The following is a 12,962-nucleotide window of genomic DNA, read 5'->3' on the forward strand; positions in this document are numbered from 1 at the left end:
CTTATTACACAGGAGGGCCATGTAAAGCAAAGCACAACCTTGTGTAGGCCAAACAGATTCCACATATTTTAATAAGATGTTAAAGTCACCTGTGCTGATGTATATTTTAAGTTCAGCTTGTTTCATATGTATTTAGATAGGTTGTTTCTATGTACAATAGTGTCTATTTACATACTTGTGTAAACTAAAGTGATGTAAACCTGATGATAAAACTCTAATGAATGGGCCATTAATATATTGTGTTGAAGCAGGCTGCAGGCCTTATGGAAAGGCCAGGAAAGGCCAGCAGAGGTGTAGATTAAACACTCCCATTGAGAGAAACAACAAATCAGTATAAAGCACAAAATAAATTAAATTACTTTACTACAAATGGAAGCAAGTAGCAAAACGACTCAGCAGAGTGGTGGCCTGATAATTTGGCCTACAAATTGACCCTAATTGTGAGCTCAACTGTAATGGGTATGTGAAAGTTCATTCAATGGGCACAATAACCTATAACAACAAATGTTGATGGGAAAAGGTACAAAAGGGAGACAGAAAAACTGAATTAGTCCAAATGAAAAGACCTACTGATATACCTCAAGGACTGTTAAGATCATGCTTGGTGAACAAGAAACTGTGGGTCCAGAAATTCATGAACCAAAATTGCTGTGTCAGATATTAGGCCTAATTGGTGGACAAAATAATTTGGGCATGGGCTATTCCATCCATCACTCTTTTTGGGTTCTTGAAGAAAGAGACATTGGGGGTGGGGAATATGGAAGAACAGATGGAGGCTACTGAAGTGAGCTTCGCCACCATGGCTGCCATCCCCACCTTCTCGAAGGCCTTGCGTCCCCGTTCATCCTAAGCCTGAGAGATGTCCTGAGCATCTGGAGTGAGAGGGAGCCAGATGACATCACCACTGGCTCCAGCTGAATCCCAAACACCACCTGGGATGAAACAGGATCAGACTATAACAACAATAGCTCCTGCCCATCTCAACTACCCAGACAAGGGATTTTTCCTTCTCAAGCCTCTCTCCAGCTAAAGGAAAAGGGAACAATGGATGTTGTTCAAATGAAAGTCTGACCTAACACTTTACAGTTTAAATGTTTTATCTGTTTTTCCTTCTTCATCTTTAATAAAAGGTTTAAAGGGTGGTTAATGGTGTGTTTGCCATGGTACTAAGCAGGCTGAGGTCTCTGTGTACCAAACTCCACACCTGAAAGTTGGACAGGGACTGGGTTATATTACCACCTTTGTCCCATACATTCCATTTCAGTTCACACAAGAGTGGCGAAGACCTGTCTGCTCTTTTGACTCTGGTTCAGAACATCTGTGTCCCAGGTCATCTGGAATGGTGAACAGAATACACAGTACCATTTTATAAGGGATTCTTCATTGCATTTTTGTTGAAATGTAATTAGGCTGTAAAGTGTTTCTTAGGTGAAAAGCATTCCAAAAGGGTTAAATAATATAATTGTTACTAAAGATTTATCTGCTAAGGCCCTGGCTCAGCAAGGTATTTAAACATGTCCTTGATTTTAAGCAAGCACTGAAGTCAGTGGATCTATGCACGTGCTTAAGTATGTTGCTAAATTCCTGTATTAATATAGCCTTTCCCCTTTGACAGATGTAGTCCTGTCATTCACATTCCTTACAATCCAATTATTGAAAATGCTCATTGCTTTCTCTTTTGACCACAGTGTATTTTGCAGGGACACAAAGGCTAATTATTTTGTTTTGATTGTTCAACCCTTAGGACTGACACATAGTTTAATGAATTCGCTCTCAGACATTGCTAGCATAATAATCCTGCCTGGATCTGATATTCCCTTAAAAATCACAATCTGTTTTCAGACCGCTTCCCTAGCTAAGACTACCTCTCTCTCTCCTTCCGTAGTATCCTTTGCTATGAATCTTTCTAGCTTTCATGCCCAGTGGTTAGAGCTCGAGTCAGGCCTACTGGATAGAACAGGAGTTGGTAGCCAGAAATCAGAGTCCAAAGTTGGAACCTGAGTCAGGGGTCAGGAATCTGAGCCAAGGATCAGAACCAGGTTACCTGGAGTGAAGCAAGGTTGAGGCCACGGACCCAAGAAAGGTAGGGGTTATCACAGCCATTGTCGAATTCTTTGAGTAGCCACTGAACTACTGCTGCTGGGCATAGGGGCCGGTGTGCTGATCCCTCCAATCAATCAGGCAGTGTCACAAATTAGACAGCTACTACAGGCCAGCTGCATTTGTTAGGTTGCTCGGTGAATGGCTCTTCTGCAGGCTCCGATTCCTGACAATTCCCAACCCAGCCTGAGGGGCTCCAACCCAGAAAGGATCACCAAGGGGCTGAGGGAAACTTGATCTGGGGATGCTTTGTTCCTGTCATGACTCCTGTCACCCCTTGCTCTACTCCCTTATCCCAACGAGTCAAGACCCCGTCTTCAGGAGCGGGGTGCTCTCAGATAAACATGGTAGGTGATCTTCAAAGGCTACTGCAGGAAAACCCAGCCACCCACCGCTCCACTGCAGACTTCATTAATAAACTCTTACCTTATTAATCACAAGCCAGCCCGTGAATGAACTAATTTAGAGTGAAGTTCTGCCACCTTCAGCTGGGTCCTGGAACAAGCTATCTGCAGCCACCCAGCGTCAATTCTCCCTCCCAAAGGTCCTCATTCAACTGCTGGAATTTGTACCAACATCCCACAGTGGCTGCTAGGCCTTTGCAAAGGTCCTTTGCAAAGTCCTCAGATGTTAAATCATTGTCATGTCCAACCACAGGGTTTACTTCCCACAGCTCCATACATAAAGTAGCATTAACTCAACACTTTACCTAACGTTCTTGACAGTTCCTCTGGGGAAAAATAAGCAATAAAATAGAGCTTGAAGACGCCAACAGGACTTAGGAATCACTGAAAGCTCAATGCTTTATTCTTAACGACTCTTTCATTTCTAGCTTTTAAGATTTGATTAGTGTCTAAAGCCATGCCAGACTAACGCGGCCCAGTGTCTGCATATCTGATGGGTGCCATTATTTGTACCTCTGGGTCAGCATTTCACAGAATAATCCACCAAGGAAAAGTACAGTGAAATTTTAAAAAAATAGAAAATCAGCTGCATTACTTAGTCATTAGATCTGGCTGAATTTGGTCATCTGGGTTATTATGCACCTGCTCTGAAGTTTCTGTCCTCTTAAATTCTAAGAATCTTGGGGCAAATACCATATGAGCCACTGTGTTGTGCCACCTGGCTGGTGCTCAGCAAATCAAATAAGTCACAAAAGTGATCGCGATAATGGGTCAGATTCTCAGCTGGTGTGAACTGACATAGTCCTACTCAAGTCAACAGAGGTAAATTAATTTATAGCAACTGAGAATGTGGCCCACAAATATTGAGACATCGTGCATTCATTGTCATTTTGAGTGTATCTATTTAGGGCTTCTGATTTGAGGCTTTAACTGATAAATACAAACAAAACACCCCAATATAAATCAATCAATCAATCAATAAAAAAATAAATGAAATGGGTGTTCATCCAATAAACTCTGGAAACAGTTACTCAGTCCATTTTGACTTCACCAGTTTCCCAGTCCAGTTTATTTATGTAGGTGATGTCTCTTCTCCCCGGTTGGTATCTAAGGGCTTGTCTACACAGAACAGTAATGCAGACCTTAGGGGTTGTGATTTCCAAAGCACATGTGCCTCAATAATTGGTCCATGCAGAAAACATGAAAAGTTCCCTTGTGCTCTTTACTGTAGTGCTGTATCAGCCATTGATACACAAAGAAATTGCTGAAAACCTCTGAATTTTGGATATCTACATAGAATTGAAATTACTAAAAAATAAACCCTGAAAAAGTAAAGTTAACAAATCCTAAAAACCAGAAGCCCTCTGTATATATTTCAGCTGCTTTGGCATTTTTAAATATTTGGATTGTTGATATTTAAAGGTCATATGTATTTATAGTAAGGGTCAAGTTATAGGAACTTTCACAACAGACTTGACACTAACTCCAATCAGTGGGAATTTGCCATGTCAATGGTGACATTTACGGGTTCTTCAATAGCAATCTCTGGGTAAGGCTGGTGGAATAGAACTCTTGCGCACGGTGGAATGAACTGGAGAACATATCCTGATTACCTCTGATGCGAGACACATTTACAATAAAACCTCAGAGTTACGAACACCTCAGGAATGGAGGTTGTTCGTAACTTTGAAATGTCCGTAACTAAACAAAATGTTATGTTTGTTCTTTCAAAAGTTTACAGCTGAACATTGACTTACTACAGCTTTGAAACTTTACTATGCAGAAGAAGAATGCTGCTTTCCCTTTGTTTTTTAGAAGTTTGAGTTTAACACAGTGCTGTACTTTTTTTTGGGGGGGGGGGTCTCTGCTGCTATCTGATTGCGTACTTCCAGTTCCAAATGAGGTGTGTTGTTGACTGGTCAGTTTGTAACTCTGGTGTTTGTAACTCTGAGGTTCTATTGTCAATCGCTGAAACAATTTGATGCAAGTTTCAACTTACGGAGGCTAAGCAGAATACAGAGAAACTAGTGAACTGTTAGAAAAATTAAGTGAATTTGGGAGTGGCTTCACTCACCTAAGAAATGCTTCACCATCTACACTGCTGTTTATGCCTGTGTTGGGGGCCTCTAGCATGTATACAGTACATACCACCAAAAGGAGTGGACACCCCCATCTCCTGTCTGACCTCCTGTGTATCACAGGCCACTAAATACCGCCCAGGCACCCCCACACCAAGCCCCACAATCAGAATGAGATCAAAGTATTACAGCCCTCAGGATACAAATCCATTGTGTGCCACAGGCAGGGAACAGCCGCGACTGAGGTGCACCAGTGCCTGAGTCCCTTGTCATGATAGGGAATTGGTTAAGTGAGATAATATCCAGGTGATCCCAGCAAGTGACCTGTGATGTATGTTCTGTATGCTGCAACCAGGGGAATGGTTCCCTAAAGCCAAAGGTTCAGAAGTGACTGCTTTACGGGACCCTCAAAAGTTTTGTATTCACCCACCTTTCATAGGCCAATTCTCTTTCGCTATCTGTGCTAGTAAGCTATATATTTTAATCTTCCAGTGGGCCCAATCAGTTCATTGAGCACAGTTGCCCACAAACTGGCATCAAACACTGTTCCTGGGATTACAACCTATGCAGCAACACTTTCACTTACATGTGGCTCAATACCTTTGTGACACCAAAACCAACCAGTGCCCCAGGATTTAAAAGGTTCAAACTCCCTATCTTCACCTACCTCTCTTGTCCACGACTCACAATCCATTAGTAATCAGAACACAATAATAATAAATAACAGTAACAATAATGATCATGATGAAATCTCTTGGTGTGTTTTAAATTTAATTTTCCCAAGTATTTGTCGTTTCCTCTTCTAGAAGAACGTTTTTTTCTTGATTAGGTATAGGTATAAATACCTATATGAGGAGAAGTTTTCTGATAGCAGAGGGCTCTTTAATCTAGAAAAGGCATGACAAGATCCAGTGGCTGGAAGGTGAAGCTAGATAAATTCATTCCACTCCATACTTCACCGATGGCCTGTATCTCTATAATGCACCGAACTTGAAGATCAAATCCAAACACACATTGAGGAAGATCAGATTCGGATCTGAATACATTCATGCTAGAATCGAGGTTCACATTTTTAACAAAGAGGGGAGTTTGCTACTGGAACAGGTTTATTAAGGAAAGTGGTGGGTTATCCATCACCTGAACTCTTTAAATCAGAACTGGGCGTCTTTCTAAAATACATGCTCTAGCTCAACCATAAGATATGGGCTTGATGTAAGAATTGTTGGGTGAAATTTGATGGCCATGTTATGCAGAATGACATCCAAATCATCCATCTACCATAGTTTCATATGAAAGGCCTTCTTCATACACCATCCTTGTCTAGTGTCTAAGCGTTTTCTATTTCTATTGTATCAGTTTAGAAATTAGGTGACTGAAAGGGTATGCTATAGCTAATGAGCTATAACTTTATATATAGTGCTCCCCATTGGCCTAATCCAATACCCATCGAAGTCAATGAACATTAACTTGAACGATCATTGGATCAGGCTCTCTATGAACATTGGGATAGCTGGACACAGTCATTGCATGAAGATGTTTAGAAGAGGGTGCTAGCATTCCTTTTATCTGAAGACCAGCAGTAACCTAATCAATCTATAATACCCTTTAGTTTGCATGGAAAAATCCAGATCTTTAGCATAGTTTTAAACCAGAGTAGTTTGTATTATATTTATGTATATATTAGAATATATTGGTTTATTGAAGGATCAATTATTAGAGATAGCAAAAATAGCAGTAACTCTAGAAAACTGGCAGTATAATACTCTACTCTCAAGGGTGAAATTGCTTTCAAGTTTTGGGCTCCAGTCTGCTTCTGAGAATGAGTCTGCTGCAAAGTACTTCTGGTGTTTAACTTAGCCATTGTGCTGCTGTCAAAGGAAAACTGCAGTGGCAAGTTAAAATTTCAATCGTCTGAGATCTTTTTGTGAACACACACTCAACTGCTTAAGTGTGTGTGGAGGGTAGGGGGAGGGAAATCCCGGAAGTAAAGACATTGTAACACATCTTGAGATAGCTAAAAGCACAAAAATACTGTTTTCTCTTGGCTGAGACATCTGAATCCACTTACCTTCAAATTCTCTTGTCTGACTCATTTAGAGTGCTTAGGGTGAGCCTTAGTTGTGCTGATGCCCTAGGCAAAGATAGAATTTGGTGTATCCCCAGGGTGTATCCCCATTTGCCTTGCCAGTTCAGCAGAACTCAGAAACCTGCCACACCTACTGGAATTAAAGTTTATTACTGGTTTTGTGCAGTCATGTGCTGTGTTGGATTGGAGCCTAAAGGCACCCAGAGGACTTAAGCTAGTGCTTAACTTTAAGCACATATGAGGTCTCCTTGACTTCAATGGGAGTTCTGCCTGAGTATAACCTGCACTGACAACCGTGTAATATTTGCAAAGGACAGAGCAGAACTGGAGAACAAATTGCAGCAACTGCAAACACTTTCGCAAAATATCATGTTAGACGTGAACATGTCGAAGACGAAGTGAATGTGGAATGAGCTTTACGCAGAAGGAATCATCACTGTAAACGGAAAAGTAATCGAGAAGGTCAATAAATATATTTACCTGGGTCAGCAGCTGAACAGAGACAACTCATTCAAAGAGGAATGCAGTGGGAGGAGAAAGGTGGGGTGGGCAAGTTTCAACAAAATAAAGACTACTCTAACAGATGATGAACTGCCCATGAAGAAAAGGAAAGAACTGTTTAACTCCACTGTTCTGCCAGAAATGATATACAGAGCAGAAAGCTGGTCAACGATGAAAGTGGAGGGAAAAAATTCACTGTCACCCAGAGAACAATGGAAAGGCGAATGTCTAAGATATTGCTCCGTGATCATATACTGAATGAGGAGATCAGAAGGCGTACAGAGATGACCGATGAAGTGCAGGCAATGTACTACGCAAAGCGAAGATGGGCGGGTCATGTAGTTTGTAGGCAAGAAAATAGGTGGACAACCCGCATCAGTAACCGGATCCCCAGAGACCAAAAGCGACTGCTGGGCAGACTGAAAATGCATAGGGCCGATCCCATGACAAAACTCTTTGGCCAGAAATGGAAAGAATGTGCTCACAGCAAAATGGAATGGTGTGGTATCGACTTGCATTCGTGGAGGGACGGACGAGGACAAGCTGGACTAAGGTGATAACCTGGAGATCAGGATTTAATCCTAAAATAGCACACATGCTTCATGATGTCTGCTGCTTTCTGTCAGGGTCAAGCAAGAAATCTATCTACACCCATACACATTGTTCAGCTGTTCAGGTGCATTACAAATTTTTTGTCTTCCTTGGAAACATCAGTTAGTCCAGAGGCATGGTATGGACATAAACTAATGGAGGTCTGATTGGCACTGCCAAAACTTACTTTCTTACACTCTCAAAGCCTCAAAATTCCCTTTCTACCAGCAAAGGAATTTGTTTTTACAGGAACTCATTGTCTTTCCATGGAACTCCCTTTGTGGAGTTGGAAACCCCCTTCCAGGAGGGTGAATAGAACTTTCAAGCTATACCACAGTTGTAGTTAATCAAGCTTTTTTAATTTCAAATTTAGCTTGGATTTGGTTCAAGAGTGAACATTAGGTAACCTGAACTTCTTTGCCTCTACCTACTAAATATGAGAATAATTACAGAGTTGTTAAATTGTCGACAATCCTGCTGGATTTAATTTTATTCCAGGAAGGGGTCTTGGCACTTTTTCAAAAGCTGGAATCAATTACATTGAATTCCCATTATAAGATGGATTTGTTGATTATTGAGTCTTACCCCTCCACGTAGGTCTATCTAAATCTTTGATTAGACTGATGCCACTAAATCTACTCCAGCCTGGTATGTTATGTGGGACCAATTTCTGCCCATCTTATTCTCATTGACTAGTAATTTGCTATGCATTTAGCACCACTGATTTCAATGGAATTACTTAAATGGTAAAGTACTAGTCAACATGAATAAGATTGTCAGAATATGCCCCATAATTAACTGTAATTGAAGACGTGGGAAGAGTGGTGGAAAGCAACTGATTCATTTTTAAATAGGCTACTTTCTGACAACTCAAACACAAAGTATTACAATTCCTTGTAAAAATCAGTCTCCAAGTTAGTTTCATATAGTGTATGAAAATTTAGAATGGCTTGATCTTAAATACATTCTATCCAAATCGACCATACCACCAACCTTGTTCTACTCTTCATGGTAGCACTGATGGAGAAAGTTTATTTTAGTAATAATATCAAAATCCTCATATTAATATTGATGTTGTAACCTAATTCATTTAAATAATCTTTGCACCAACGCATCATTTCAAGGAATGATGCATAGAACATGGCAAGATGATGTGAGGCAACAGGGGGCATTACTACACTTGCCAGGTGTTATATTTCCCCAACTTTTACTTACACACACGCACACACACACACTTTTCACTCTGGATGAAGTTCACCCCTGTGCAAAGAGTCAGCACAAGACCTATGCACCACTTAAGTCCCATTTAGACCCTATTTTGACAGCATAAATAAGACTGAAGAAGTGCATAGGCTTTGAGCTGGGGGTTGGACTAGATGACCTCCTGAGGTCTCTTCCAACCCTAATCTTCTATGATTCTATGATTCTATAGTCCTTCTGGACGGAGATGAATTTCATCGTATTGCTCTGATCAACTCCCACTAATTATGAGTTACCTTTTCCAGACCTGAAGAAGAACTCTGTGAAGCTTGAAAGCTTGTCTCCTCCACCAACAAGAGTTGGTCCAATAAAAAAAAAATATTACCTCACCCACTTTGTCTCTTTCGTATCCTGGGATGAACATGGCTACAACAACACTGCAAACATTTCTACAACCTGCCCAAAATCAACATTTAGGGTGAGAAATGACTACTTATAGCCAGCTTCTTTAAGATCTTAAGCTTAGTATGTGTGTTTTGTTTTATTTGCGTAGTCATCTGCTTTGCTCTGTTTTTTATCCCTTACAATCACTTACAATTTACCTTTTATACTTAATAAACTTTTTTTAGTTTATTTCAAAACCCAGTTTGTGCAATTCATATCGGGGAGGGGGGAAGAGGTGGCAAAAAGTTGTGCATATTTCTCTCCACAGTGAGGGAGAGGGCAAATTTTTATGAGCTTGCATTGTGCAGATCTTTCTATACAGTGCAAGACAATATTATTTTGGATTTACTCCCCAAAGGGGTGTGCACTTGAGTGCTGGGCAATTTCCTAGCTGAATCTTCCCATAGAGAGCTGCTTGCAGACTCTGTGTGATTCTACAGCTGGTGCATCCCTACCTATGTGTGTGTTCTGCCAGAGGCCGTAGAGCCTGATTCAGCAAAACAGGGAGAGGGAGCCCAGGCTAGTGGAGAAGGCTCAGTGAAATCCCTGTACATCAGGTGGCATTCCTGACAGGGGAGTCCAACCCATCACAAATGGAAATCCTTCCAATCACTTGAATGGTCTCTGCCCTTAGGGAACATACTGCTGTGTTAGCCCATGGGAAATTGCACACAGATGGCAGGAGGGCTGGAGCTGAACTGAACTGAATGCACTGCTGGAGTGTTGAGACCACAGCCTATCATGTTGATCAATGTTATTCACTGTTTCCTTGTAATCCACCTGTCTGTATCCATCTGTTGTCTTTTCTCTTACACTTTGATTGGAAGCTCTTTGGGCCAGGAATTCTTTGTTCTGTGTTTGTACAGCACCTAACACATTGGGTCCCTGTTGCGGTTCAGTGATGAGACAGAACACAGCTTTTTGCAAGCAAGCAGGCTGGTCAGCGGAGATGGGCTGTTCTGCCCCCCCTGCCTTCCGCCTTCTCCTTTTATTATATTTCTCCCCCTAAGCATTACACACTGCTACACAAAGGAATGTATGACGTTGATTCATATGCTTAGTTACCATCCTCTATCTACTACAATCCTGGTTCTCAGGCCTTGAGCCCAGGCTAAAGAAACCTCCCACAGTTGCTGTCCAAACAATCAAGTTCTCAGGGTTCATATCTAGCCCTTGTCCTTGGATAGAGCAATGTGTGCATTGCTCCTAGGAAACAGTCAGGGTGTGCCCCGCCTGCTTCCAGGTGGAATAGCTAGACATTAACCCTTCAGGTCCCGGTCCATGACCGGGGCTCCTAAGCACTATAATAATGCAATAAATAAATAATAAAGGGGGTCATAACCATGCTGTCCTTCCTATGTTGCTAAACGAGAGGGACATCATGGCTAGACCCCAGCTCGATGGGACAGGGTCTGCAGGGGATGCCAGTATGAAAAAGGAGATCTAGGTACAGAAGAGACTGAGATCTCCTGTCCTAGGCAAATACCCATTTTACCCTCTCGACAATTTTATACCTACTTTCTTAATTGTGATTTAACATCATCTGCTTGAGGTTCTGGTCTTTATCTCTGGTATCAGTCAGCCTCACTTCAGTCCCTGGAAAAATCATGGAGCAGGTCCTCAAAGAATCAATCCTGAAGCACTTGCATGAGAGGAAAGTGATCAGGAACAGCCAGCATGGATTCACCAAGGGAAGGTCATGCCTGACTAATCTAATCGCCTTTTATGATGAGATTACTGGTTCTGTGGATGAAGGGAAAGCAGTGGATGTATTGTTTCTTGACTTTAGCAAAGCTTTTGACACGGTCTCCCACAGTATTCTTGTCAGCAAGTTAAGGAAGTATGGGCTGGATGAATGCACTACAAGGTGGGTAGAAAGCTGGCTAGATTGTCGGGCTCAACGGGTAGTGATCAATGGCTCCATATCTAGTTGGCAGCCGGTATCAAGTGGAGTACCCCAAGGGTCGGTCCTGGGGCCGGTTTTGTTCAATATCTTCATAAATGATCTGGAGGATGGTGTGGATTGCACTCTCAGCAAATTTGCGGATGATACTAAACTGGGAGGAGTGGTAGATACGCTGGAGGGGAGGGATAGGATACAGAAAGACCTAGACAAATTGGAGGATTGGGCCAAAAGAAATCTGATGAGGTTCAATAAGGATAAGTGCAGGGTCCTGCACTTAGGATGGAAGAACCCAATGCACAGCTACAGACTAGGGACCGAATGGCTAGGCAGCAGTTCTGCGGAAAAGGACCTAGGGGTGACAGTGGACGAGAAGCTGGATATGAGTCAGCAGTGTGCCCTTGTTGCCAAAAAGGCCAATGGCATTTTGGGATGTATAAGTAGGGGCATAGCGAGCAGATCGAGGGACGTGATCATTCCCCTCTATTCGACATTGGTGAGGCCTCATCTGGAGTACTGTGTCCAGTTTTGGGCCCCACACTACAAGAAGGATGTGGATAAATTGGAGAGAGTCCAGCGAAGGGCAACAAAAATGATTAGGGGACTGGAACACATGAGTTATGAGGAGAGGCTGAGGGAGCTGGGATTGTTTAGCCTGCAGAAGAGAAGAATGAGGGGGGATTTGATAGCTGCTTTCAACTACCTGAAAGGGGGTTCCAAAGAGGATGGCTCTAGGCTGTTCTCAATGGTAGCAGGTGACCGAACGAGGAGTAATGGTCTCAAGTTGCAGTGGGGGAGGTTTAGATTGGATATTAGGAAAAAAATTTTCACTAAGAGGGTGGTGAAACACTGGAATGCGTTACCTAGGGAGGTGGTAGAATCTCCTTCCTTAGAGGTTTTTAAGGTCAGGCTTGACAAAGCCCTGGCTGGGATGATTTAACTGGGAATTGGTCCTGCTTTGAGCAGGGGGTTGGACTAGATGACCTCCTGAGGTCCCTTCCAACCCTGATATTCTATGATTCTATGATTCTATCATCAGTGACAACAAGAAAACAAGCACCAGATGCAAGCCCTATAACATAGATGCTGATTAAGTGACTGCAATCTCATTGCTCCTCAGTAGTTAAGTTATCACTGTCCTCAGGGTATTGTACAAACAGTAACAAACTCCAGATGAAAATGACTGCAGCCTGCAAATACATTTATCGTTCGTATCTCAAGTAGTAAAACTAAACAGCCTCAGGCCATCAAAGAAATTAAAATTCCAGCAAAGAAAAAACATTTATCACACCATGTTTCCATGTACTAGTGCTTCCATGTTAATGGAAGTCAAAGAAACCAAAAACATTATCATTTCATTATCTCAAAAACAGCCCTGAGTTTCCCTTCTGCATTGAGGCCCCAAAACACTTAAGCATATGCTTAAAATGGTCAGTGGGACTTAAGCCTGGGTTTAAGTCCCATTAATTATTTTAAGCCTGTGCTTAAGGACCTGGTTCAGCAACGCACCAAGGCTGGGGAGCCTAAAGGTTGAGTGCTCCCAATGAAGATCTGGGAGACTTGGGCATCTAACTGCCTTAGGTGCCTTTGAAAAAAATCACAAGAACATAGGAATGGCCACACTGGGTCAGACAAATGGTCCAGTGAGCCCAGAA

The sequence above is a fragment of the Lepidochelys kempii genome, chromosome 10, assembly GCF_965140265.1.
Source record: "Lepidochelys kempii isolate rLepKem1 chromosome 10, rLepKem1.hap2, whole genome shotgun sequence".
Lineage (NCBI taxonomy): Eukaryota > Metazoa > Chordata > Testudines > Cheloniidae > Lepidochelys > Lepidochelys kempii.